Here is a 27,491-nt window from a genome sequence, read left to right as displayed (position 1 = left end):
ATGTACCTCAGTGCAGTGGCTACAAACCCCTACAGCAGTTTTGAATAGTGTCAAATCAGCAGGTTTCAGAACTAGGCTAAGAACCAAGTCATACTACCAGCTGATTCAACAGATTTATATCTGAACTCCAACTGATATAAAAATCAGATTTAACCTCTTGTGAAGGAGTTTTTAGGATTTAGTAATAGCACCTTCTTCTAAAGGCGAGGGGGAAAAAAAGTACCTGGACATAGCTTTTGAAGTAGGCAATGAGTGTCAATGTTGCTGATAGTCAAAATCCAGCAACTTGAACTTGGCAGATAACTTTGTTGAGAAAGTGAGCACTGCTGAAAAAGGGTTTTGGCTGCTGAAGGAATTTCCTTTTTTTTTTTCTTTACACTTGATACACTTTGAAAACAGACCTAGAAAACCCTTGATTGAACCAAATAAACCCTGTGTGTATCAGATTATTAGTCTCGTGTGTGACTTCTGGGTGCATTTTTGAGGGTAGCATCCATCTTAAGGTATTTTAAAATTAGGACTTTCTTGTGAATGTGGTAAAACTGGAATTTATAACAAGGTCACTAATGGAATGTATTTGCATGACTCATTTATCCTTTTATAGGATATGCATGGCCAGACACAAGGGTGTTATCTACAGCGTTTCTAAAATTACCTCTCTGGGATTTTCATCCAGTTTTAAGAAACTTCAAAGAAAGAGTAAATGAAACATATTTCTCCTGGGTGACTTTAAAAACAGGTACATGGTTTTTAAATGTAAGAAAGATAATCTCCTAGGGACCGTGTGTAGGAATCTGTACTTTAACAAGTATTTGAGGAGTCAATAAACAAAAATAGGGGAAATCAAAGTTGCATGAAGACTTTAAACTTACTAAGTTCCAAAAGGATGGTCTATGTATTAGGAAAATATAAGAAAATGTTTCCTTATACATTCTCTGTTTTAATGGTAACTATAACTTGAAAATAAAGCAAACTAAACCTTTTTTCAATTTTGAGAAGCAATTTTAGTTGACAATGGCTTCTTCCTTATAACAGCAAATTGTTGCCCCCTCCCAGTTAGTGGGTGACACAAAAAGCCTTGAGCCTAACATATAAACTTTCTACATATTAACTGAACATTTTCTGAGGCCTTAAAAATATACATAATTTTAAATTTATAACATAAAGAAAAGATAGCCTGTTGGTACTTTAACTCTTTAGGTGTAATACCATTCTCCCTTTGCATTACATTTTTTTATTGAGGTAGAATTGATGTAACATTATATTAGTTTCAGATGTACAATGTATTGATTTGACATTCGCATATGTCATAAATGATCAGCACAATAAATACAATCAATATCTTCCTTTGCATTTTGATGTTTATTTGCAGCTAGACAATCTGTCATCACCAGCATTGGCCCTACCTGTTATGGAGAGAATTAATTCATTGAACAAATTATAGAAGGATCCAGGCAAACTGCTTATTTTCTTTATCAAATTCAAGATCATATTTTGTTTCCTTCTTAATATGAAAGTTCTATTGCTTTCTGATTATATGAAGCTTGAGATAGAAGGCCACATAGAAAATAAACAATAAAAAAAACGAAGTTGATGGTCAAAATTCAAGTTTAGCTTTATTTCAAAATGAGTTGGGTGTGTGCCTCAGGCTCTCAAGGATCTGAGAAATTCCTAATAAGGAACACCGAGACCTTCCAGTTCTCCTAGTCCTGGAGCAACTCTGAGTACTGAACACCTTGACAGATTGAAGTCAAGGAGAAAAGCTGCATTTGGCCCCACCTCCACATCCTGGCAGAACATTAGACCCCTGGGGCACATTTCTTTCCAGAAATAATTCAATGTAGGAAAATGAGAATCAGGATATATAGAGTTACAAAATGGATACTGGTGAAAGTCAAGGCTGGGCTCTATCTGCAGGTTTTCCTCCTATGTAGACCCAAAGTTCATCTTCTAACGTTCATGACGTCAACTTTGCCATCCATATTGCTGGGGTGTAAGATCTAGACACATTCTTTTGTTCGCAACAAGAATTTTGGTATGCTTGGCCCTGGGAAGAGAGTTCATACATAGTCTGGGGTGTAAGATCTGGACACATTCTTTTGTTTGCAACAAGAATTTTGTATGCTTGGCCCTGGGAAGAGAGTTCATACATAGTCTGTTATTTTGTCTTTGCCTAAAACCCAGTTGAAACATTAGTGTTTGAAAGAGATGTTTTAAAAGATAGTTAGATATTCATTTCTCCAGCTTACCTCTCTAAGTTATAAGATGAGAAAACAATGTTCCTAGATTATTTTAGTTCTTTACAGACTCGCCTTCTAAAGTTTAAAATTATTGTTACACCTTCAGCTTTTATAGAGGTGAAATTAAAACCTTGAACACTTAACTCTCTATTTATTGTCCTTTTTATAAGAATCCCCATGATAAATTCTTTCTAGAATTTAGTCAAACAATTTTTTTTTTAAATTTAGATAGATATTAATACTAATTTTCTTGGGCAGAGAGAAATTAAATAAATCAATTTGCTTCTCTTTTGAAATTGGCTTCCAAATTCACTCACTATGCAGTTATAGTAACAAAACCGTTTTGTTTCTGTTTCAATGGACTATTTCTCTCTCCCTCTCCCTTTCCAGTCAGTTATTCATACTTAAGATCTATAGATTACCTGTTACAAAGTCATCTAGGCCTTTGAAAATTACAGGTCTCTGAACCGCATCCCAGAGATTCTGATACAGTAATTACTAAAAACAACATAGGAGTATATGTGTGCTTTATTCAAGCAAGCCTCATGGTTATGCACCTCTGAGTTTAAACTATTCTAAGTGGTTTTGATTGGTCTTTTCCTAGTGTTAGGGGAGTCAGATCTTTTTTTTTTAATTGAACAATATGATTTGAGATATTCACACAAACATACACAGTCTGTTTTTTCAAAGAGGTAAGATGATGAAGCAATAGGTAATCAGAGAGAAGGGATAAACATACAAGAAGAACTTTTACAATGGAAATGTGAAAACTCATACAGAAGTGTGTTGCTTATTATTAAGGCCACATTAAGAAAAATACATACACAGAGAAACCAAGGAATTCTGCAAAGAGATCTTGCAAGCCTTTTGCAGAAAGGGATAAATCTTCAGACTTCTAGTTTTCAGGTACTTAAGGACAAGATCCAAAATTATTTGTAGGGTTTTTTTTTTTTTCTTTAAAGCTTTTTCATGCACAAGGTTTTGTTTGGGTTGTAAGTTAATTGCAGGGGTTTGATTACTAGATAGTTTCTAACTTGCCTCTGCAAATAGTTTCTACAAACACAAAAACCAGAGTATAGCTGATTTATAATGAACACCACTGGTAGAAATCTGAGACATCTATAGGACAGTATATTTTTTCTAGCTATTGATTCTGCCCAGTGTGAACACAATCTAAAACTATAGAAAGTTAGCATATAATTCACTTGGCAAAATAAAATTTAAAATTTAGTTAATTTTTAAGCAAACTTTAAAAATAATCCAAAACGTTGTTTTAAAGAAATTACGAATTCTTTATAGCATACTTAAAAGTATAAAAGAGGGAATACAGACTAAATATATATTTTAAAAATATGTAAATGCAATTCGATATATTCTTTATCAAACTAAACTTTCCTTTTTGTAGAATTCACATAGCAAAATATCTCACATTTTCATAAGAATTATGTAAAAACAAATAATACTGACTTGTGGTCAAAACTTGCCAAATAGGCTTGAAATGCATACAAAATAAACAAAGATGAGTTAATTGGTTTTTTAAATCTCTATTTAGACTCTTGAAAAATATGACAGATGAGCACAAAATTCAATTCTCTTTGGCTATAACAAACAGAAATAATCAAAATGGTAAAAACATAGTAATAATTATAACTTAAAACACTCCAATGGCACTGAAAATTATAATGAACACCACTGGTAGAAATCTGAGACATCTATAGGACAGGTGCCATCAATAGGCCACAAAATTCAAGAAATATCTGCTTTAGACAGTGCAAGTAAAACCAGGTAGAACGAAGATGTTTAGAAGCAACTCGCAACTCACTGTCTTAAGAAGGTAATACAGCCTCACAAGCAAACAGCAGACAGGAGAGGAGAAGCCCAATTAAGTTTCTTATTTTTAAGAAGCAAAGGTCAGAAAGCCCTGAGAGGAATTCCTATCACTGTTATAAATCAGAATCAGTTGAGTGAGGAAATTCTCAGGCAAGCCTAGCTATGCCTAAGGAAAGATGCTCTTTGTGGTTTGGTCAATGGATTTTATGATTAAATGAAGTCATTTCCTAAAACAGAAAGAGCTAAAACCTATAATCAGAGAATATTTAGAAAATAACAATAATGAGAAATGTTTCACATAAAAATGTTGAGATGCAGCCAAAATTAATCTCAGAAAAGAAATACTAACTTTCACTATTTTCCTGGTTAAACAAGAAGGAATAAAAATAAATTAGCTAAATATCCAACTCAATAAATTAGGACTAGAACAAGAAAATAAACACAGGACAGGATAAGCAAGAGAAATAAATAGCAGCTAATATTTGAATTTACTCTTCCAGTTTCTTTGTATGTAGGATTTCACTTAATCTTCCCTACCATTCAATGAAATAGATACTACACAGATGAGAAACTGAGATATAGGAAGTTAAATTTTAAAAATGCAAAAGTGGTGTAATTGATAAATAAAAATTCTTAATTAGCAAAAATAAATACAGAAATAGAAACCATAGATAACCCATTATTAAGAATGTGAAAGATGATATGATTGCAGATATAAAGATATTCATAAAGTTTAAAAAGATATTATGTTTAGCTCTCATCTTAAAAATATCAAAGATTGATGAACTCTCTAATAAAATATAAATCACCAAATTTGGCTCAAGAAAAGGTAAAAAATGAGAAGATCAAGAAATTTTAAATATTGTCAGTTAATTTTCAAAATATTATCACAGTCCTGGATGGGTTTTAAGGATGGGTGAAGAATCAACTTTTACATATTCTAAACTTCCTTCAAATTTTAAATAATAAATCATTTTCAGGCTATGATTGTTGCATTTCTAAGCCAACATGGGACTGTATATGTGTATATATATATATATATATATATAGTATATAATATATTTACATATTTATATGTAATATGTGTTTATATATTACATGTAAATAATATATATATTCTTTATCCAGGTTCTACATTAAATGGTAATAAAGGAATGAAGAAGGCATATACCTAAAACTACACATTAAATGTAAGAAAGCTAAAAGCAGATGAGAAATTTCAATGCATTTCTAGAAGAATAAAGGTGATTATGTATTAACTAGTGAGACAAAGCTCAGTAAAACTGGCCTGAGGCAGCTGGTTCAAGGGAAGAGGCTGACCTGCCTAGAAGAACAGAGAGGGTACAAGTCACGGTTGGCAGGGCAAAGGGCGGTAGGCACAAGTGAGTTATTTATAGCCAGATTAATTGAAATATAAAACATATGTACAAATTGATTCCCCTACAGCTTTCCTCCATTCCCATCACCTGTACACACAGAAGAGTTGGGAATCAAGAATTACTATAACTAAAGTTTCTGAAAGAAAGAATGAGAGGAGAAAAAGAGAAAAAGAGAGAGAGGCGGAGAGAGAGGGAGGGAGAATGGAAAGGAAGGAGGAAGAGAATATGCTAGCACAACTCTCTGGGGAGAAATAGGGCAGGTAGGACAGATATTTTTGCCCTAAAGCCCTCTTTGTTCTAGCACTTGGCGATCATCCAAGTTAGTGAAACAAGCCCTTCCTGCCCAAGCTGACAACTTATCCAGATACATTAGGCCTCAGTCAGCCTCTCTGTCGCTTTATTCCTAAAATATGAATGGATAATCCACAATCATCAGATATTTGAGGAAAGTCAACAACATGAAAGAGAAAGACCAAGAGACACAAACTGAAAAATTACTAAAGAGGCCAGAACAGCAGTTTGGAGAACAGGAAAAAAAATAAACGTTTATCAAACAGGATAAAAAAAGATAAGCAAATAATCATAATACAATATAATACAGCTATGGTAGATATTCATTTATTCATAGAACAACTTACTGAGCTCCTACTATATGTAGCTGTCAGACACCAGTCTAGGTATTGAGCATGCAGTGGTCCCCAGGACCCTGCTGTCATGGACCTTCACACACACAGAATAAATAACAAAAGCGAAAGAAGTAATGGTAACAATAGGTGAATCTGGGTAGAAGGTATATAAATGTTCTTTCTACAAATGCTGTTCTTGTAAGTATTCTGTAACTTTGGATTTTGTTGTTGCTGTTGTTGTTGTTGTTGTTGTTGTTGTTGGTGTTACAAATAAAAAGTTAATTTTTTAAAAAAATTGTTTTCCATGCAAGTTTCTCAGGAAGGAACCAGAATATGTGGTCCCCCAAAATTAAAAGTAAACTAAAAAAAAAATAAAGGCGTGGAATACAAGAAACTGGAGCTACATTACAGGAGAGAGGCAGAGGAAATAAGATATAGAGAGAATAGAGAGGGAGGAGGTTGGAAATTTCAGGAAAAGATTTCCTTCGAGAAGTTGAAACCCATGGAATGCTTTGTACATCTGAATCTATTGAAAGAGAATTTAGAAAACATGGGTAATTTGGGTTTTAATTAGTAAGTACATAGAAAATTAAGTAAACAAAGAAACTTGGCATCATTAATAACCACAGAAAAATAGTGTTTGAGAAAGAGTAAGTAATCTTAATTTTCTATATGGTTCTGATGTGGTAAGTGTTTACATAGAAAAATAGAGTTAAATGAGCATTCATCTCACAATATTGAGAAGATCGGGGGGCATATTTTATGGAGTAAGAGCAAGGGGATGAATAGGACCTCAATCTTTTTTATCCTTTGTGTAAAGTAAAAGTGAAAAAATTATAAAACAGCAAAGAGTGAAGTTATTTAGAGATTTTTGATGGAAACTGAAGAATCAGCCAAGAGAGCCAAGAGAGAATCAAAAGCAATGGCTTCCAAAAGGGGAAATTAAGGAGAAAACAGTAAACTGTTAGTTTTCATAAAAAGCATTTTAAACTAATTGACTCTAAACTTTGTGCATGTATAACTTGAACAAAAATAAAAATAAAATTAATTAAAATACAGAGACTAGGATGTAGAGAGAAGAGACGAGGAAATGCAGGATGCGTGCCAATATCCTTGGTATAAGGGTAGAGGCCCTGAGATGCTGTCTATGGCTAACAGGACAAGAGACAAGAGGTCCATGGTTTAAAGATGCATGTTCTCCAGAACAAGACAAATGCCACAACATACTGGAAAGAGAAGGTACAGGAAGATGGAAGATCATACACCAGGCAAAGTCCTCAACAAGTCAATAGATAATTTCTCAGTCAATAAATAAAGGAGTATTATTTAGGAATATGGAAGAAATTTTGAGAAACTCTGAAACAGAAATGGACAAAAGGGTTTGCCTCCAGGAAACAAGACTCAAAGAAAAGAGGAATGGAAAAAGAGAAAGGTGAATTTTAGTAAAAGCCCTTCCTTACAAATGACATTTGTGTATGTACACTTTATTACTTTGATAAAAGTGCGATTTTTTAAAAACCTATTTTAAAAGCACTAAATAAGATTGTGTTTTACAATACATTTCCGAAGCTATAATAACCCTGATATTGATAAAGACAGAATAATATTTAAATTAGCAACCAATATACTTATGAATACAGATGAGACAGTCCTAAATAAAATGCAATACTGCTAAATTATATAGTCAAAATAGTATTTTAAAAATTAATATAGTGTGACCAAGCACGGTTTCTTCTTGAAATGCATGGTTGATGTAATATTTGAGAATATAACACAATTTATCATAAAAAGAGGCCAAAAGAGAAAAAAGAACAGATCTCGCGCAAAATTACAAAATGATATTTGATAATATTAAATAGCTTTCTTACTAAACAAAATGGCCTCTTAGGATAATAGAGCAACTCCAACATCCCCTAGCTCAGGTTAATCACGTGCCCCTACATTGGTTTATTCCAAAAATACAATGGACTGTAGTACCATTCTATGGTGGTGATTTATCACTAAACAGAACACACTTGTGGAACTTACCTTCTAGTGAGGAAGGTGGCAAAGAAATATATATATCTTCAAAAAGAGTTTATTCTTAATAATAATAATAAAACAACAACAACATCATTTTTGTCCATGCTTCTGCCTTCTTTCTGCCTCAGATGTCTCTCACTTGTATCTCCCAAACTGTGCTTAATGTCAGCTTTCCACTGCTTTAAAGCCACCTATGCCGTCCTTCCTGACCCAATTCCCCCCATTACCATACTCTGCTCAATATGGATATAGGTGCACTGACCCGCATTGTCTAGAGTCCAATCACCATGACCACTCACCTCTGCATGGGCATTGCTTTGCTGTCGCCTGCAGTCACCCTGTTCCTGAGAGGTTGCAGAAAGGATGGCGCCTTCTCCTCATTAATTTCCTTAACTTATAATATTTGCAGATAATACTTTTGTTGTATGAAAAAACCTAAGAAAATCAAGCAAAAACTATTAGAATTCTTTGGAAAGTTCAGCAATGTGGATAATTTAAAAAGTCAATATTCATAATCAATAGGTTTTCTTATGCTAGTAACAAATCATTAAAAAAATTTCATAGCCATAATGATTACAAAAGACATTGGAATAAAGTCAATAATAAATATGCAGGATATGTGGATTTTACTGAGGTGAAATATTCATAAAGAACTTGCCGAGGACTGAGTTGCTCTCTCTCTCTCTACACATATACATATCTACTGTGTATATGTATATATACTATATATGTGTGTATATATATACACACAAATGATGTCTAAACAATGATTTGACTTACAAATATTTGACTTTATGGTGGTGGGAAAGTGAAATACATACATTAGAAACTTTTGAATTTTTATCATATCACAATATTCAATATGATACTCTCTTGTGATGTTGGGCAGTGTTGTGAGCGCATTTAAAGTAGGCTAGGCTAAACTATGATGTTCGGTAGGTTAGGTGTATGAAATGCATTTTTGGCTTATTATATTTTCAATTTATGGTGGGCTTATCGGGACATAAAGTTGAGGAGCATCTGTGCTTATAGCTTACATTAATTAGGTAATTAGTTAATTAGTAATTTAAACTGTTTAACTGGCAAAAGAAAATATCAACAGATCAGTGCCATGGAATAAAAAATCCAGGAGGGCACCTGACTCCTGACTTGTTAGGAGGTACTTTTACTTAGGGATGTAGAAATAGTTTGTTGATAAGCCATGGTATTGGTTGGATCCTCTGGGAAGCAAACACTAAAATGGATTTATAAGTGCAAAAGTTTATTGAGGGATAACACTTGGAAAGGAAAAAGAGAGACAGCAGGATTGGGCGGGGGGAGCTCTCAGACTAAGGAGCACACCTGACTGAAGTCTCTGACAGTCCAAAGGAGAGTGATGGAGCATAGACTGCTCAATAGAGGAATCCCTCATTCAGTGGAAAAAGCCAACTCTTCAGCTGCCTTGCTTGGTCAATGGCCAGGGGCCAGCCCAAGAAGAGAGTGACCTTTGCTTGAAAGCTGAGGTGGACACTGAAGAAGCTAACAGCTAGAGGCTGGCAGTTAAACATGCCCCGCACGGCTGAGCAGCAAGTCTACTCTTGAAGGGGGACACTAACAATGTGTCTCTTTATCTATCACAACCAGTGAAAAGAAAAGTTGCATTTCTACCTCACTCCATAGGCTAAAATCAATTCCAAAGAGATTAAAGCATTTAATGTAAAATATGGAAAAATAAAAGAAACAATAACTGTTTTTCAAGAGTTATATGATCTTCTTCTGCGAAAAGGTATAATACATACTGACACACACACACATAAATAAAAAGGAAAAAATATCTACATAAAAACTACAACCCCATATGTCTTAAAACAACATAAAGAAAATTTAAAGGCAAACGATAAGTTTAACAAAATAATTGAAATAAAGATAGTGATTTATTTTGCATAAAGCATTGTTAAAACTCAGTAAAACAAACAAACAAAAAGGTAAACACTCCAATTAAAATGGCTAAAAGCATGAATATGTTGTTGTGAAAGCAGACAGCCAAAGGTGTTCCACACGGAAAAATAATAAACATTATCATAATAAAAGAATGAAAGTTAGACTAAAAAGGAATCTTTTTCCTACCAGATTGGCATAATAATACACAGAGTTGGTAAAATGGCAAAAATGAAAACGTACATATCATTTAAAACTTGGGGTTTTTGGTGCTAATGTGCCTAAACTGAAATTGCACTTTTTGTTTATAACAGTATGCTTGTGAAGATAGAGTCATGATAATAGTTTTTGGAGTGAGAGTTGATATATCATTGACAAAAACATTTTTTAAATAAAAAGTAATTATAAAAGTTATCATAATAATAAATAATATATAGTTTGAAAAATAAATAAACCTGAAATTTTATTAGGTAGAACTGGTGCTGACATAAAGGAAAAAGAATGAAAGAAGCAGAGTTCAGTGAACTTTTAAGAAGACCAAGTGGAGGTCTGGCCTTTATTCTGGAACTAGAAAGTTTCCTGGAATAAGTTTCTCTGGAGCTTGGTTCTCTCAACTGTCACTGCCTAATGTCCTGTTGTCCCATAGTCTCTACTTTTGTTCTTGTCTTCCCACCAAATCATACTTCATATCACTGCTAAAATGATCTCTCTGCTTTCTCCAAAAAAGAAACTTCCTCAGGAAATAGCTTCTTTGTGTCTTTCTAGCTTCACCCTCTTGCCATAGAGAACTACAAAGAAAGAGAGACACTAGTTTCATTAATGCACAAGAAACTCCCACTCTTTCATGATTTTGCTCATGATGTTTGCTCCCTGGAATTTCCATGTTAGCAATCTACTAAATTCCTACTTAGTTTTCAAAATGCAGATCAACTATCACTATCATCTCTGCTTTGGAATCTTCCTAGATATTCTATGGGTTTTCACTGGGGGTTGCATTATTCTGTTTCACTAAACTGCCCAAGTTCAGTTATATGCTTGCAATTGAGAGACAGAGACAGACAGAGACAGAGACAGAGACAGAGACAGAGACAGAGAGACAGAGAGAGACAAAGAGAGACAGAAAGAGGGACACAGAGAGATACAGAGAGATACCGAGAGAGACACAGAGATAGACAGAAAGAGACAAAGGGAGAGAAAATTTAAATAGCTCAGCTCAACCAACCACCTTTTAATCCAGATTACTTGGGTATAAGCACCTCAGCGACAATGACATGGAAGATTTGAATCTGCTCTACTTGGTAGATTTCAGCTCCTATGTGTCCCTCACAGGGTGGGTATCCTGCATTGCTGAATGTAACGTAACTTCTATAACGTAAATGTATATCATAAAACCCAGTAACTGATGCAAGTGAACAACTTCATTTGATACCCAACTGAAAACCAACAATGTTTTCTAAATGCTTGAAGAAAAGCAGGCTGGTTTAAATTCATTGAAAAATAGTATGTAAGTCTCCAACCTGACACCATCTTTAGGGAGTTTCAAGGATAATTTTGACAACACAAATTTTTTTTGTCTTAAGGATTCGCTTTATATTCTAACCCCACATAAAATGTGACTTTTCTTTACTGATTTTATAGTTTTGTTCCCTCATACTGCAAGTTTTTACTCATAAGGTTATGAACTCATTAAGGAATGTGTGCAGAATATACCAGGTATTCAATTAATGTTTGTAAAATGAACAAATTATGTGACCAATGATCTTAAGGATCAGTCCTTTGCTTATAAACAACTTCCAAATCTGACAAGTATAAATGTCGAGATATGAAATAATACCAAGCAATGTTCTTTAGGAAGTTCACAGATAACAGAAGCTTTCAAAAGATATGCCACCAAGATTGACATGATGTCACATTTTTAGGCCATAGTTAAAATATTGAGAATATGTGATGGTTTGAGCCTTCTTCAATCCAATCAGATCAAATATTCACCTATTTTCCTGGCTCTTAGATCAAGTTTTACAGAAAATATATTTGCTTAGTTCTGTTAAGCTGTTTATGTATGATAACAATGATCTTCCAAAGCATTTAGCATATTATTTAATGAAAAGTTTATTTGCAACTTTACGGACAAATCTATGTATATGGCAGTATTAGTGTTTGGGATTTTTCAAGGAAAAAAACTAAAATTTCATTTATTTTATACTTGTTTTATATATGTAACAGCAAATCCAGCTGCGATTTATGACTACGTTTATGTATGATAAAGCACCTTTAAAATATACACATGTACTACATACAAAGGTGTTTATAATGCTACAAAAATAATCATAAAATTAGGTTAAAAAAGAACAATTCGATTCACAAAGAAATGTGAGATGAAACTTATTTCTAGACAAGTAATAGTTACCTCTTAGGATTATTCTGAGGGTTTAGTTAACTGTTTGTATATAATATCTCAATAATGGCTTAGAATGCTAAGTAATATAATCAAATATGATGAACATTTTATTAACATTATTAGCATTAAAAAAAACTATTCTCTGCTATACAGATGTGGAGAGGACTTAAGGTTTGAGCTATTGATTTTTACTGATGTCAATAAAATAGTTATTTGATTTTTGTCTAACAAGATGTAGAGATGTTCACACAACATTTGATACTTTAAATGCAAAATTACATGTTAGCTTTTATAATGTTTCTTTTAATATAGGAGAAAGAGGTATGTATTCCAAAAGTCCTGTTTATTTGTTCTATTTAAACGTCATTAAAATATTCATGTCTTATTATATCACTATTTAGTCAAAATTCTTGTAGGTAATATCATGAACATTAAGTTGAAGTAAAGTTAGCAACGCATGTATACCTCTTCTAGAATATCAGATGTGTATTATAAATAACAAGGAAAAAAGTCAGACACAGAAGATAGTGTTGAACTGTGAGGGAGGCACATTTCCAACAGAGAAAACTGACGTGAAAGAAAAGCCTGAGTGTTATTCTTGTCGGGGGACGCTGTAGTCCAAATTGAGGGGTTCTCCTGCTTAGGGCCATAAGAGTGACTCCTATACCCGGAACGTAAATGCTGGCATTCCTTGTACTTCACCCTGACCTGCTCTTCTCCACACATTCTCCAGGTTATTAAATCACTGGGTAATCTCAGTTGTTCAAAGAATTACTTATAAAGTTCTTTTAAAGATATTCTTTATTCTCGGAATAGTAGAAATGGTATCTTGTTACCTTGTTCTTGTATACTGAAAGAATACCACTTCTCTGAAACTTCCCAGAACAAGACAAATTTGCTTTTTTATTTTTGTTTCTGAGAAAGCTGATAATTTAATGAAAAAAAAGAAAATCACTAATTTAATCTCTAGAAGGATGTTTCTCTACTATTTGTGTGGTGTAAATTCTTCTCAGAGCTTATATAGAGGTCATTGGCTCCTGTGACTGTTGAGAACCAGGACCGTGTAAGTGGGAGTGGGAGGAAGGTCATTTTAAAGTGGATGGCAGGGGCTGGTGCCCACAGGTGTGAGATGGCACAGCTTTTCTTCCTATTTTTTTTAAAAAGTTTCTCTCTTGGAGATAAAAATGCTATTTTTATTCAGACACTAAACAAACTAAACCAATAAATTATACTAAATATACAGGTATTTTTAAGCACTATCATAATTTCATATGAATTACTATAAACCTAAAACATTATAATGTGATCTTACAACAGGAGAACCAGGATAGAGTGTGTGTGTGTGTGTGTGTGTGTGTGTGTGTGTGTAGGGAAAGCATTATAATGAAGAGGGAAGAAAGCAAACATAATTCTCATAATTTCTAAAACTATGAATTTAATGACAACTCTATTTCTCTCTTTTGGATATTGACCCAATAAATAAGATATTAACTGAAAGAAGAAAATTTCCAGCTTCCTCTCTAAAGTACCTCGTTCTAATTGCTACTCATTATAAAGAATGATTCCTGTTTCTTCTGTTGTTAACACACTAAAAAAATAATTCTCCAATGACTAGCTTATTTATCTGTGTACCAACTCAATCATAATGCCATATCTTTCATATTTACAAAAACTGGACAAAATTGAAACTCTTTAAAGGCATTTAGAAGCATCTAAAAGCAGACAAAAGAGTTTACTCTTATGAAACTGCTACTGCAACAGGTAAGAATTGTGTTTGTGACCTTTTTTCTCCCAAAGGTGTTCTCCACGGAAAACTGAAACCTTACTATATCAAAGTGGCAAAGAATAAAGTTCAGGCAAAGACTTCATAGATAGGACAAAGAAAGCAGGAACTATAAAATATTTAATACATTGGACTTCATTAGCACATGAAAAAGTGTTTCACCAGGAAAATACAAATTAAAATACAGTTAAATACCACTACACGCCCGCAAGAATAACTAAATTAAAAAAGATCTGCAATACCAAATGTTTCCATGGATTTGGAAAAACAGGAACTCTCATACACTTTTCTTAGGAATGCAAAATGGTATAGCTACTTTGGAAAACAATTTGAGAGTTTCTGATAAAGTTAAAAATAAACTTACCTTATGATCCAGCAATTCAACTCCTAGGTATTTACCCAAGAGAAACACATATGTATAATGTCTATCGAATACTCATAGTAGCTTTCTTCATATTATCCAAAAAGTAGGAAAAACTCAGATGTCCATCCACAGTTCAATGGAGAGACAAATTGCAGGGCTCTACATGATTGGATACTCTTCAGCAAGAGAAAAGAAGAAATTACAGATAAATGCCATATGATTGAAATTCAAAATCATGCTGAGTAAAAGAAGTCACACATAAAAGAGTAAATAGTGTGTCATTCCATTTATATGAAGTTCTAGAAAATGCAAACTAATTTATACAGAGAAAGTAAATCACTGGAAGCCTGGCACCCAGGGGTAGGATGGAGTGATACTGACCACCAAGGTTCATGAGAGAGATTCTAGAGTGATGGAAATCTGTATCTTGGCTGTAGTGATGGTTAGTTACATGGTTACCTTTGTCAAAACTTATTGAATTATACACTGAAAATGGGTTCAGTTTATTGTATGTAAATTATACCTCAACGGAGTTTCTTTGTAAAACAGAAAGAGGTGGGAAACATAAAATTCAGAACTATTCTAAATGCATAGAATGTATTTTCTAAAAAATAGATCAACAGATTCTTCTCAAACCTCCCAATGAATACTTTATGCAATCTCATGAGCTGGGATTCAGGGCCCAGGACATAACTTTCAGAGCCACATCCATAAAATTACCTCTGCCTATCACCCTGCTTGGGGCTTGGTTGACAAAAGTCAGGTGAAAATTTTGTCTGCTCCTAGCCAGGAGAGCATGTACTTTATTGTCTCCCCTTAGATGTAAAAGGCTTAGACTTTGGGTTAAATATAGGAATCCTGATTTTGTCCCCAGACTTAAGCTTTCCCCAGCCTAGCTTTACCATTTAAAAAAATAAATATATAGTGTTGGTGCTTAACCGAAGCTCAAGCTGTTTAAAAGTCATGGGGTGTGATGGTGAATTTTATGTCAACTTGACTGGACCACAAAGTGACAGATATTTAGTTAAACATTATTCTGGATGTTTCTGTGAGGCTGTTTCTGGATGGGATTGACATTTGAATCCATAGAGTGAGTAAAGCAGATTGTCCTCAGCAATGTCCCTTAATGTCCTGAATAAAACAAAAGGCTGAGTAAGGGAGAATTCTTTCTCCCTCTCTTCCTGTCTTTGAGCATGAACATTTGTCTTCTCCTGCCTTGGGATCTGGAGTGGTACTAGAACTTATACCATTAGCTCTCTTGCTTCTCAGGCCTTTGGATCTGAACTGGAATATTAGTTCTCCTGAATCTCCAGAGCTTGCTGACTGCAGATCTTGGACTTCTCAGTCTCTATACCATATTAGCCAATTCCTTATAATAAATCCACACACATATACATGTATATGTAATATACATATATGTTATCTTTATTATCTTCATACATGTGTATACATTTTAGATATATGTAAATATTAATTATTTATTAATATAATTATACATAAATTATGTTACATATATACATATAACATATGTATGTGTATATATATATGTATTTCTGTATATATATAAATGTAGTTATATATATACAGAATTATTTCTTTTTTCTCTAGAGAACCTTGAGTAATACACGGAGCAAAGCAGTATAGCCAGTCCTTCCAGAGAGGCTTGAAAAGCCTATTAACACATCACACATCACACAAATTAAAAATTTGTGGCTAAAATGCTCTTAGGCTTCCATCCACATGAATTTTTCGTATTATCATTCAATATTCTTTTGTGCAAACAGTGAAAAAATAAAACCTTGAATAATATGAACAGAAAGAAATTTGGAGCCCTAAAACCAAAATAAAAAGTTACGTTGGTAATAAGTCATATAGTAGGGATAATTTTTAATTTGGGAATGTAAGTATTTTGGATGAGGCAGTTTTGTCCTAATCAGAGTTCCATAAAAATAATTTCAGTCACAATTTTAGGTTCCACAATACCGTTAAACTGGCTGATGTTTTCCCCCATCCATCTATTTCACAAAGACTATGTGAGGTAAATTTCCCCATCTCAAATAATTTTGCATATTGTTCCCATTCTCCCTTTATGGGTGATCTTACCCTGTAATAGGCTCCAGAAAAGAAGTGAGAGTCAAAACAAAATACATCATGAATTGTCCTTCCAAAAGAGTAAACATAAGTTTGAGATCATATGAATATCTAACTCAAAATGTGTAAAATAAATCAGAAAGCCTTTGTATTGGTCTAATCTGTTCTAAGAGCACATTACCATACGTAAAAACATTACACAACTTTAATACAGACATATTTTACACTTTCAAAACACCCTAGGTAATACATTCTTATATCATATTTAAATCAAGTATGAATTTTACTAAGCATTGTAAGCAATTTCTCTTTTCTTCAACATACCCTTTCTATAGGGCATTAGGAGCAATAATATTTCTGATGACTGACAGACAATTATAAAGGGACCATGTGTTAAGATGTGGGCCTCTGAAAGACCCTCTTAGGCTTTAAGTCTCTTCTGTTACCATTCATGGAACTGCATAATAGTTCCTTCTAAAGTTCCTTCTTGGTGGCCAAGGTGACTGTTTTTTATTGGTAAATTCAGAAATAGTAATAAAATAGAAGATTTGAAAATCCTCAAAGAGAACTAGAATGAACAGTCTACCCGATTCAACCACTGTTTGCAAATATTTATTTTTTCATCTCTAAACCTCAGAGTGTGTTTGATTTGAAGCACTAAAGCAGCAATTGCTCTGAGCCACAGAAAATTTTTATGCTGAATAAACCACCTCATAAGCTGAAGCTTAAACATTTAGTGTGGATGCTTTTACACAGCATTCCCCTTGTGAAGCATCTGGAATTCTGGTTTTCAATTGACTTGTCATGTCACTTTAGAAAACTTCCTAGGACCTTAAGGAATGTAGGTCTTACATTTAAAGGTGTGGTTCTTAATGATTCAAAGAGTATCACTTGTATTTCCCTAGGACGAAACCTGAGTATTTGTTCCATGCTGATCTAATTTTAAAAGAGGATATAGAATGCTGGTACATACTGGATATCCATGTACCTTCAGACATAAAAGGCAAGGAAAAACTTGTACTATTCTCTCTACCTTATTTCTCCAAATTATGGTTTTTGTTTTTTTAAGAAAGCTTATTTTACTCTACTCGTCTTATCCTCCTCTACAAATTAAAGAATAAGAAGATATTTCCATTTACACATTAGAATCAACTGAATCTATATACTAACTTTAATTTATTGAAAAATGCAACTTTTATATAGACAACATTCATAGTACATAGCTGAATCAAAGAGCTGTGGTGACTTCAGAACATTTCTTCTCTTAACTTTAAACGTTATGACTTCATCTTGCACCCATCTCCACAGCATTTTATGAATTCTGTTGATGTTCACCTTTGTGACAACTGGCATGTTTCACATGAGTCCACTGAAACTGGATCAAGAGCTCAAGTGATCAAATGATCAAAACCTCATCAACACTGTCAGCCATCTGTCGGCAGGTAGCAAGTTATCAGTGACATATTCAGATCAGGTCTAAGGAATCAACAGCTATACTAGGCATTACAGAATTAACGGAATCAAAGGCATATGTTCACATGTCTTTACATAACCAGGTCATAAGTTGTTTCCATTGCCTGGAATGCAGTTTTTCCTGCTGATCTCATGACTTGTCTTTTCCTACAGTCCTCATCTTAACTGTTACCACCCTTTAGACACCTCCTTTATCCTTTAACCACCGTAGCTAAGTAGGTCTCACCCCAACACTGTTATTCTCAATCATAGCACCTTTTTGTTTGTTTCATATTATTATCAAAGTAGTATTAGCAAATGTATATTTTGTTTACTTTTTGATCATCTGCATTTCCCAATAGCAAACTCTATTAAGGGAGAAACACTTTGATTCAACAGAGTAGATACCCAGGCATGGTAGTATCTGGCTTATAATAGGCATACGGTGAACATTTGATAAGTGATTAAACAAATAATGAATGTGTACATGTTCAAAAATGCTGAAAAGATAGACAACAATCTCTTGTAAAATTTTAATTTTTATCCTTATTAATTTCTGTATTTTTTTCAGATTTTTATATGAAGATATTATATTTATCATGATAACATTTTCAAAGATTTTAGAAATAGAAAAAAATGAATAAAAATATTTTCATAAAATACAATTTCTCTCCCAAAAGAGGTGCAGAACTTAAATAAATTATGGTATTTGGAAGGCAATTTTTATATAGCAATGAGCATAAAGTATATATTTCCTGCTAAGTCCATTACTAAGCTCAACTAAATGTCATTCTGGAGTGAAACCTCTCTGCACATTTTTTGTATAGCCCTTTTTGTCTTCTAAAAACAAGATAATTATTCCTCTATGTTCCATACTTACAGAAAGGACAATTGTCTCAAAATAAAATGACATATTTTAGCAGGGACAAAGAGAAGATGAACCTGGCTTCACATTTTCAAATTCTATCCTTGATAGTAGGACAGTTTGGGGATGCATTAGAAATGAAGTGATTAAAAGTCAGACTCTGATTACATTAATCTTTTATACTTAGGAAAAATTATAGGTAATTAAGTTGTATCACAAGCAGTAAAGAATCGACACTAAAAACTAGATGTAAATGGGTTCAATTTTGTTTCCAGCATTTGAGAATATAGATTGTGATTAGAAAGGGTTCAGAAAGATGAATAAACAAAGTCTACTAAAAAATAAAAAATCGGTACATGGAATAAAAAATAAAAACAAAAGTTCTGATTCATTGAGGAACAAAAATCTATTGGTTATCATTGATGGTTTCTTGGCCATTGTTTGGAATAGGATGGGTTATTTTGAGAAAACATTGACCAACTGATCTCTACTTTATGGAAACTTAGATAAGGAAAAGTGAATATGAGTTGCAGAGAATTTAGTCAGATATAAGAAAGACATTTTTTTCTTTTTATCTACCATTCTTGACATTTATTTTTCAGGTTTTCTAAGGAAGAATTTCCTGATGTAGGTAGGATGAGTCAACACTAAAAGAAAATGCTAGCAAAGTCATGGTGCTATTGTCCTTAGAAATTACTGGAAATTTGAAAATTTATTACTAAAACACAAAAGCTAATACTCTGCTGACCTTGTGTCAAGAAAATCAACACAGTGACTACTTCCAGCTCTGATATTCTATTATATCCTGCCAATATGGGGTATGGCTAAGGACTTAGAAAAATCTAGGACAAACTGTAACTAAATCCCCACCCAACCACTTCCTCCACCCACCTCTCATACACCCTGCCCCAGGACCCTTTGTCATATTTCTTCAAATCATTTGTCTGACTCTCCCAGTGGCATTTTGATTATTTAAATGCTCATACATGTGAAAGGTAACTTAAATGTGGTTTTAATATTAATTTGGCAAACCACATACCAAGAAAAGTAAATAGGGCCATTCCAAAAATTAAACACAGATTTTTGGGTGATAAATAGTACAGTGCCACACTTGCTTTAGCTGGGCCATACAGAGAACAAATGTTTGATTTTTTAAATCTGCAGTGATACAGAGCCCAGAGATATAGGCAAGAAATATTACCTAGTTGGTGGTCCTTGTTTTACTATTGCCGTCGGAGTAAACACTGATGATTTATTTGAGGCTGAATTTCGCTCACTCAGCAAAGGCCATAAATTTAATGTTAAGAAAATGTACACTGCACTGAACAAATTAGTATTTTCAAGTCAATTAGATCAATGAGTATGTTGTAATTTTGATATGTTTGAATCAATATTGCTGTTCAGATCTCTTGCATTTATTGATTACCTACCATATGTCCTATTTCAAACTAAATCACATCTTAAATCCAGCTAGAAGTGTTTAAACATTTTAGCACAGGTGTTTGGCACAAGACTTGTATCAGGAAACCAAAAAAAAAAAAAAAATCTGTCTGTGAAATGTCTCTATTTTGATGTACTTTATGATAAATACAGTACTTTCTCATTGGGACATTGTGGTTTTGATTGTCAAATTTCTTTATAATTTCTTATTATTTGCTGCATATTTCCAAAGTATCTATAGGCTTACTATTCCATGGAGGTCTTGCTTTCCTATAAAATGAGCCAGTGGTGCTTCTTCAGTCTTTCATGAGGAAAGAATCCCCGAGAACCCTTATTTACAACTTGTCTTCAACAAGAGAGGAGAGAGAAGATGAGGTAGAAAGCTAAGTTCCATAAACCAAATATTCTTACATAATGAGTTTTACTCAGCAACAGTTGAGAGAAACTCATACTAAAGATTATCAAGAAAACAAAACAAAACAAGCATTGAGAAAGACCTGGAAATGGAGCTTCCCTTATGCCAGATGTGTGAGGAATGTATTCTCTACCAAGGAAAAAAACAATCAGAAATTCCCAAGTTGTTACTATTACCTAACTTTATACTAGATTTCTATCATTCCTAAGAAGGATGTGTTCTTAACAATTTCATAGATTCAGTCATATTTATTCCCATTAGATCTTCAGTAGCCAAATCTTGCCTTTTGAACTTCTAAAATAGGGTCTTATAAGTATTTTTCAACTGCTCTAATTGCAGAATTTCATTTGCTAATGCTAGAGCATTCCCATGATAGGATTTCCTATTTCTCTGTCTTTACTGACAAAATAAAAAATGTATTATTGCTCTAAATTCTCTAATGAAGAAATGTCAATAAGTGAATATTTGCATATGATGCCACCAAATTATCAAAGACCAGCCTCTGTAGTTTTAGATAAATGCAGTTATCTTTCACTTATGTATTACTATAAACAAAATATATGAAGACAGAATCAGAAGGTTGATAAATATTTACTGTATTACCAGGGAAAACCAGAATAAATACTCTTTGAATAGAATATTGGCTAAAAATATCTATTTTGGAGTAGATCCAGGTTTTAGAGGATATTAATTTGTCAGAGAGTATCTGTATTTACTTAGGTACAGATTTTCATGAGGAGACATTTGAGAAATTCTAAGAGCTTTTGTCTCCTATCAAGACTTACATATTTTGCATCAGTTCTCATGGGCCCTCCCATACATAGATAGGAAAGCAAACAGTTCTGGGACCCTGGTATCATTTAGTAGTTACCCAATGAGGTTAGAGCTTATTATTCTCTATTCAAAGACTCCATGAAAACCAAAGAGGAGATAAAACTTTTTCACAGATAAAGAACTGGAATGACAGAAAATCTTTATGTATGACCATTGTTACACACTCTTAGTTCTTTTTACAGCAATAAGCTTTAATGACACCCTCCTTCAAAAAAAGTGTTAGGTTTCTTACCTGCTAGATTCACTTGGTTTACTCTCATATTCCCATCATTCAATACAAAACGCTATGTTTACAACTCTTTTTTTCTCTAATTCCAACTTTAGTTGGCTCCCATTAGGAATTTATATGTATGCATACACTAACACCTAAACTGTGATTTTCCTTTACTTCTCCACAAACTGCTTTTCTACTTGTGTCATAATTCTTTCTTCTTTCTTCTAGTGTGAATGAAAAGACTCTGAAAGAAGGCACCTAGGCTGGTGCCCTATGCTCCTGGACGGACTCTGAGAGCCCTGAGCATTATAGGGGGTGTAGTTTTAACGTGGTACCAAATGTATTAGAGAAAGTTGTTAACTAATTGCAATACAAATAGGCCACAAGAATTACTTATATAATTATGCATACATTTAACCCTCTTACACAAAAGAACTTTAAAATTTGGACTTATGCCCCAGTTTTACCACTTATTAATTCATGGATATGAGCAAATCATCGCTTCCACACTTTCATTTTCTCCATTTTGTGATTGCAAAGATAAGTGTTCTGCCTGAGTTCCCACAGACATCTAGTATACCTGGGCCCCTGTATTGACCTCAAGGCTGTTGTTAGCTTAAGAAGAGATCATGTACCTGAAAGTATTTGGAAAATAATTAGGTGCTATATCAATGAATGTAAGATTGTTTAGCACAAATAACTGTGCTAGATACTATGATGGATACTAGAAATTCACAACCTAGAAAGGGAGATATCACATGTAACACGGGGTGACAAATAATAATTAGCACTACATGGGTACCAACCAGTCAGACAGTGCCAGGGTATACCACAGAATATCAGTCCTGAATGAAAAATCAAAACAATGTATTAAAAATAGAGGAAGGTTTTGATTTTCTGTGTGACCTGCTCTTTTGTACGTTATACATTGTCACTCCTATATTATAATAGTTGGATTCAGACTTTCTGACAAAGGGTAAAGAATTATTATTTGTAGCTATCATATGCTAGTCATTGGTCCAATTCAACAGTGTCCCATCTTTGTACAGCGGTTCCTATTTGTGCAGTTATGATATTTAATTTCTTTTTTACTTATTGTTTTATAATACATGGTAAAGATTTTTTTAAAGTAGAAAAACTAAAATTGAAGAAAAGCTATTATCAGGTGAGCCAAAATTTTCATAGTATAGCTCAGTTACTTATGAAATTAAGTGTCACATGAAATTAAGACAATAGATCCTATGGTCGACTATCAAGTAAAAGAGTAAATCCTTAGATAATAATGCCAAACCACCTCATACTAAAGGGTGAGGTTAATATTTAGATTTTGCCATTTATATTTTTAGCACAATGGGAATGAAACATTGGAGCCCGCTGTTTGACTTCTAGTACCTTTGGTTTTTCAACAAGTTCAGGAATGCATTATGTGTGAAAATAACTGAAAAGTGCTGTGGGAATTGGCAAATAAATAAAAAGGAAGGAAGGAAGGAAGGAAGAAAGAAAGAAAGAAAGAAAGAGAAAGAAAGAAAGAAAGAAAGAACTTCTAGATGAGAGGGTAAGAGCTGAGTCTCAAAAGAGAACTAAAATTTGAACTTATAAAGATGAGAAGGACATTCTAGATACAGAGCATGCCTTGATTAAACACCTTGAGGTGGGAAAATGCAGGGCATATAAAAGGAATGGGCAATCACTGTTACTGACTAGACAAGGTGATACCTTCTGGAATGGAAGGCAATGGAAAATCATAGATGGGAAGTTAAAAATAGTTGCAAAATAGCAAACAAGATTTCAAACACTTAGCCTATCTCTTTGTAACTATTCTCCTCAATTTTGCCTACATGTGTTTACTTTTCCACAGTCAAAGATACTTGACCATCAAATGTATGCTCTAAACTCCACTCCAGTCTTAAAATATAATTTTAATCTGAGCAAGAGGAATTTAGGATACTCAAGTCCAACATCATGCTGTTAATATATAAACACTTGCTATTTATAGAATAGGCAAAATGTGAATCTTAATTTTGGGATTCTAATCTGGTCATAGCTAAGTGGATCTCAATTTATGGTAACATGGACCATTTCTGTTTTCTGGCCAGTCATTTTTTGGATTATCTGACGATTATAACCTGACTATTGTTCTGAACCATTCTGAAATAGCGTAATATTTTCCCATTTGTCCAGCCTAGTGGATAAGATGCTTCCATTTGATTCAAGTTATTCCCAGTACCAACTGTGTTTTTGTACCTAAGGATGTCTGAATATCACCAGCCTCTTAGTTTTCCATGGCTGTCCTCTGCTCATTTGTTGAAACTCAGCTGCTATTAGATGTTTAGTCATTGTGCCTATTGTCTGCCCCAAGAGTACCAAGCTCTTTCTAATGATCTGGTATTTTCCTAGTGATCACAGTTAATTGACTCCAGTACTAGGTCCTACCACCCTAATCTGCTACAATTAATAGGATCATTACTAGCCATGAACTGACAGATGATGTATTTCTTCCTCCCTCATTCTAATTTTGTGTAGTTTACAAAATATAGCCAATGCATTCTATCTTTTTTAAAGCTTCATCGTGAAGTATTAACCTCTTTTCATTTGTGGTTTAGGAACTAAAATAACCCCTTCACTTTTTTAAAAATAGTGGTTGGGACATACAAACAGATGTGTAAAGAATCAGAAGCTTAGGTATTCAGATCACTGCCATTGGATGGCACATTGCTTCTATCAGTGACAGAACAGTTAATGCACTTGTGTTTCTGGTGCCAGTCTTTATTTAGAGTGCAGAGGTGGGCAATAATAGATCACATGCATTTTATAAGTATGTGATCAGCAGCAGGAAGTGAGGGTGGATCAGGTGCTCAACAAGATTCCTGAACCTACACTACCTGAAGAAGTAACAGTAGACACTAAAGCAACAAAGGAAGGAAAATATACTGCCTACTTCCACAGTTATCCAAAAGCTGTGGTTGACAGCCCTGGCTAGGATCACAATCAACTGGGAAGCTTTTAAAAGCAACAGATGTCCAGGTTATGCCCTAGTTTTGGGGTGGAGGGAGTATTCTGACGGGAAGCCAGGGCTGGAATTCAATACTCTATGGTCAAATGGGGAAGTAAGCAAAGATTTATGTAACCGACATTCAAAGACAGGTTAATAATCACAGCGGCCAGTAACGTTTGCTTTTAACAAAGATAAAGCATATGGGGATTTAAGAAATTTATTATGTTACGGTTTGCCATTTGTTCACTTCCTGTTCTTCATATCATTTCAGAATTATCCAAACATTGTAAAAATTGATAAATCCCAAACAACCCCGATAATAAAAACACCTGGAGTGTTTAAGACTTTAAAGGATCCTGGGAAGCTGGATTTCAGCAAAGATCCCAGGTGATTATTATTGTTGGGGAAGTTTGGAAAACACTGATCTGGATACTAAAGATGTTAGGTGGACTTTGAAATCATTTGTGATATGGAGCCTGTGAGAACAGGACGAGCCCATTGAGAGAGTCACACACAAGAGCGGAGCTCTTATATAACATGTACCGCAGTCACCCAGACTTCTCACAGTTCCTTGACGATTCAAAGCCTGTTCCCACATCAAGAACTTTGCATCTGCTGTTTACCAGTCTGGAAACTTTGTCCGCCAATTCTTCAAGATGAAATCCTATTCATCCTTTGCCACTTTCTCAGAAAAGCCTTCCCAGCTCTGCTAAACTAAATCAGGTGTCCTGTTAAAACCTCTTTGCACCCTTTACTTCATAATAATCATTACTGTTTCTAGTTACTTATCTCTCGATAATGTTTTAGTATCTGTCTCCTACACTAGAAGGTAAGCCTCTGTGGAGTAGGCCATGGCTTACATGTCCACAGCTTTATCACCGGTATTTTACAGCTACGCATACATAAATAAGTGAATAATGAATGAATAAAAGTGTTCAGTGGTAGCATGTAAAGGTGTAGCAAGGTAGTGAAGAGAGCTTTGCTGGAATGATTGAGAAAAACATGTACAAAGCAAAAAAAAGCCTTTCAGAGGAAGGCAAAGATTGTGCCGGGCTCTAAAGCAAGTAGCAAGAGGACTGGCAGAGCACAGAGTAGCGGAAACATGCCAGGTGGGCGGAAGGCTCTGCGAATGCCCTGGAGAAGAGACAGCGTGTACGCACTCTGAATGCGGAGCCAGGCAGCTTGAATTAAGCAGAGAGAACAATCAGGCTATGATGAAAGTGGAGGACAGTTAGATAAAGAGTGACTCATGATCAGTTTTGATTTGACGTAAGCAGAAACTCAGAGATCCTGCAGGGTTCAGAGAAGGAGAGAAATGATCAAAACAACTTTCAAGGGATGACTCACACTCTTTGTGTAGGACTGAATGAGGGGACAGGACTAAAGATACGTGAAACCAGCCAGGAGGCTGTGGCAATCAAGATGCAGTGCAATTAGAAATCAAAATGGGTGCTCTATTTTATTTGGGTAACTTCTACTCAGTGCCACAAAAAGTTTGACGCACCTGGGTAGAAATATGATAACAGCTGTAGACTAGGGGAAGAAAAGGGGTCCTCAGAAAGAATCAGTAAGATTTTGAATAACTTTTTAGAAAGGAAGAGGGAAGAGAATCAATGAAGATACTAATTCGTGGACCCAAAAGGATGCATGCTGCAAAATGGATGGAGAAATACAAAAATAGGGAAGTCTGAGAGCAAGAAAAAATAAATGAGCTCCCTTCTTAGCATGGAATCATAGTGTGATATTTAAGAAAGCTTATCCTTTATTCAGCGAGGATTATAGAACATGGAAAATGACCTGAGAATAAGAAAATCTCCTTGACCAGGACCTCTGAAACTTGAAGAGCCGCTCATGGTTATCAGGGTGCTGGAGGGGATAGCAATGAATCCCAAAGGACATTTTTTAGAGTGTTCATTTGTATTCAATGCTCTTGACAACTCTTTTCTTTTTATCATTATATTTTTGGTAGTTGTTAAAATCCTCCTCTCCCCATTTACTATTACTATTTTCTCTCCCCTTGTCGAATTTTCCCTAGCTTTACTATTTTAATTTTTTTTAATAGCTCTATCGAATATCTCCAGCTTGCTGAACGCACATTTGAAGGACTCCCTAAAACAGTCCCTGCCCGTGCACAGTGTTGCTTCATTTGGACCATCTTGATTTTCTTACCCAGATTATTGAAAACCATCTCCCCTCCCTCTGCTCTCCCTGCCTCTCATCTCCTGTCTTACCATTTCCTACTCATCCAGTGTCAACATGCTCTTCTATAATTCAAATATAAGTATAACTCTCCCCTGCTTAAAATCTTTAAATGACTCCCTAACACCTTCGGGATGACAGGTGGATAGATTTGCTAGTATAACAGGTTTTTTTAGACTGTTCCCTGCCCTCTCTTCCTCTTTGACCTTCTCCATGGGCAGCTTGTTCTTTTCACTACTGTCACACCAGTAATCTTTTCATTTTCCTGAATGGGATGTGCTGTCTTCCCACCGTACCTTTGTAACTGGTATCAACTATAGCCATGTTATCTTTATTATCCTTTTGTTGCCTGATAACTTTTATTCTTTTTTCGAACTTCAATCATCACCCCCTCTAGGATGTCTTCTCTTGATTCCCTCTGCAGCAA

The 27,491-nt window shown here is 34.4% G+C and overlaps 1 long non-coding RNA gene across 1 annotated transcript in view; it reads right to left on the bottom strand.

Annotated features, from left to right (window-relative positions):
- Nucleotides 1-1,051: 1,051 nt before the first annotated feature.
- Nucleotides 1,052-27,491, bottom strand: part of LOC111742836 — a 92,915-nt gene continuing 66,475 nt past the window's right edge. Inside the window, exons 2-3 of the long non-coding RNA XR_002781489.1 lie at nt 8,397-8,532; nt 1,052-2,047 (exon numbers count right to left, since the gene is read on the bottom strand). This is a non-coding gene — a long non-coding RNA (uncharacterized LOC111742836). The remainder of the gene's footprint in view (nt 2,048-8,396; nt 8,533-27,491) is intronic.

Source organism: Pteropus vampyrus, unplaced genomic scaffold (assembly GCF_000151845.1).
Source record: "Pteropus vampyrus isolate Shadow unplaced genomic scaffold, Pvam_2.0 Scaffold102, whole genome shotgun sequence".
NCBI classification, from domain to species: domain Eukaryota; kingdom Metazoa; phylum Chordata; class Mammalia; order Chiroptera; family Pteropodidae; genus Pteropus; species Pteropus vampyrus.
Note: the sequence above shows the minus strand (reverse complement) of the source record. Positions and strands in the feature narration are given on the sequence as shown.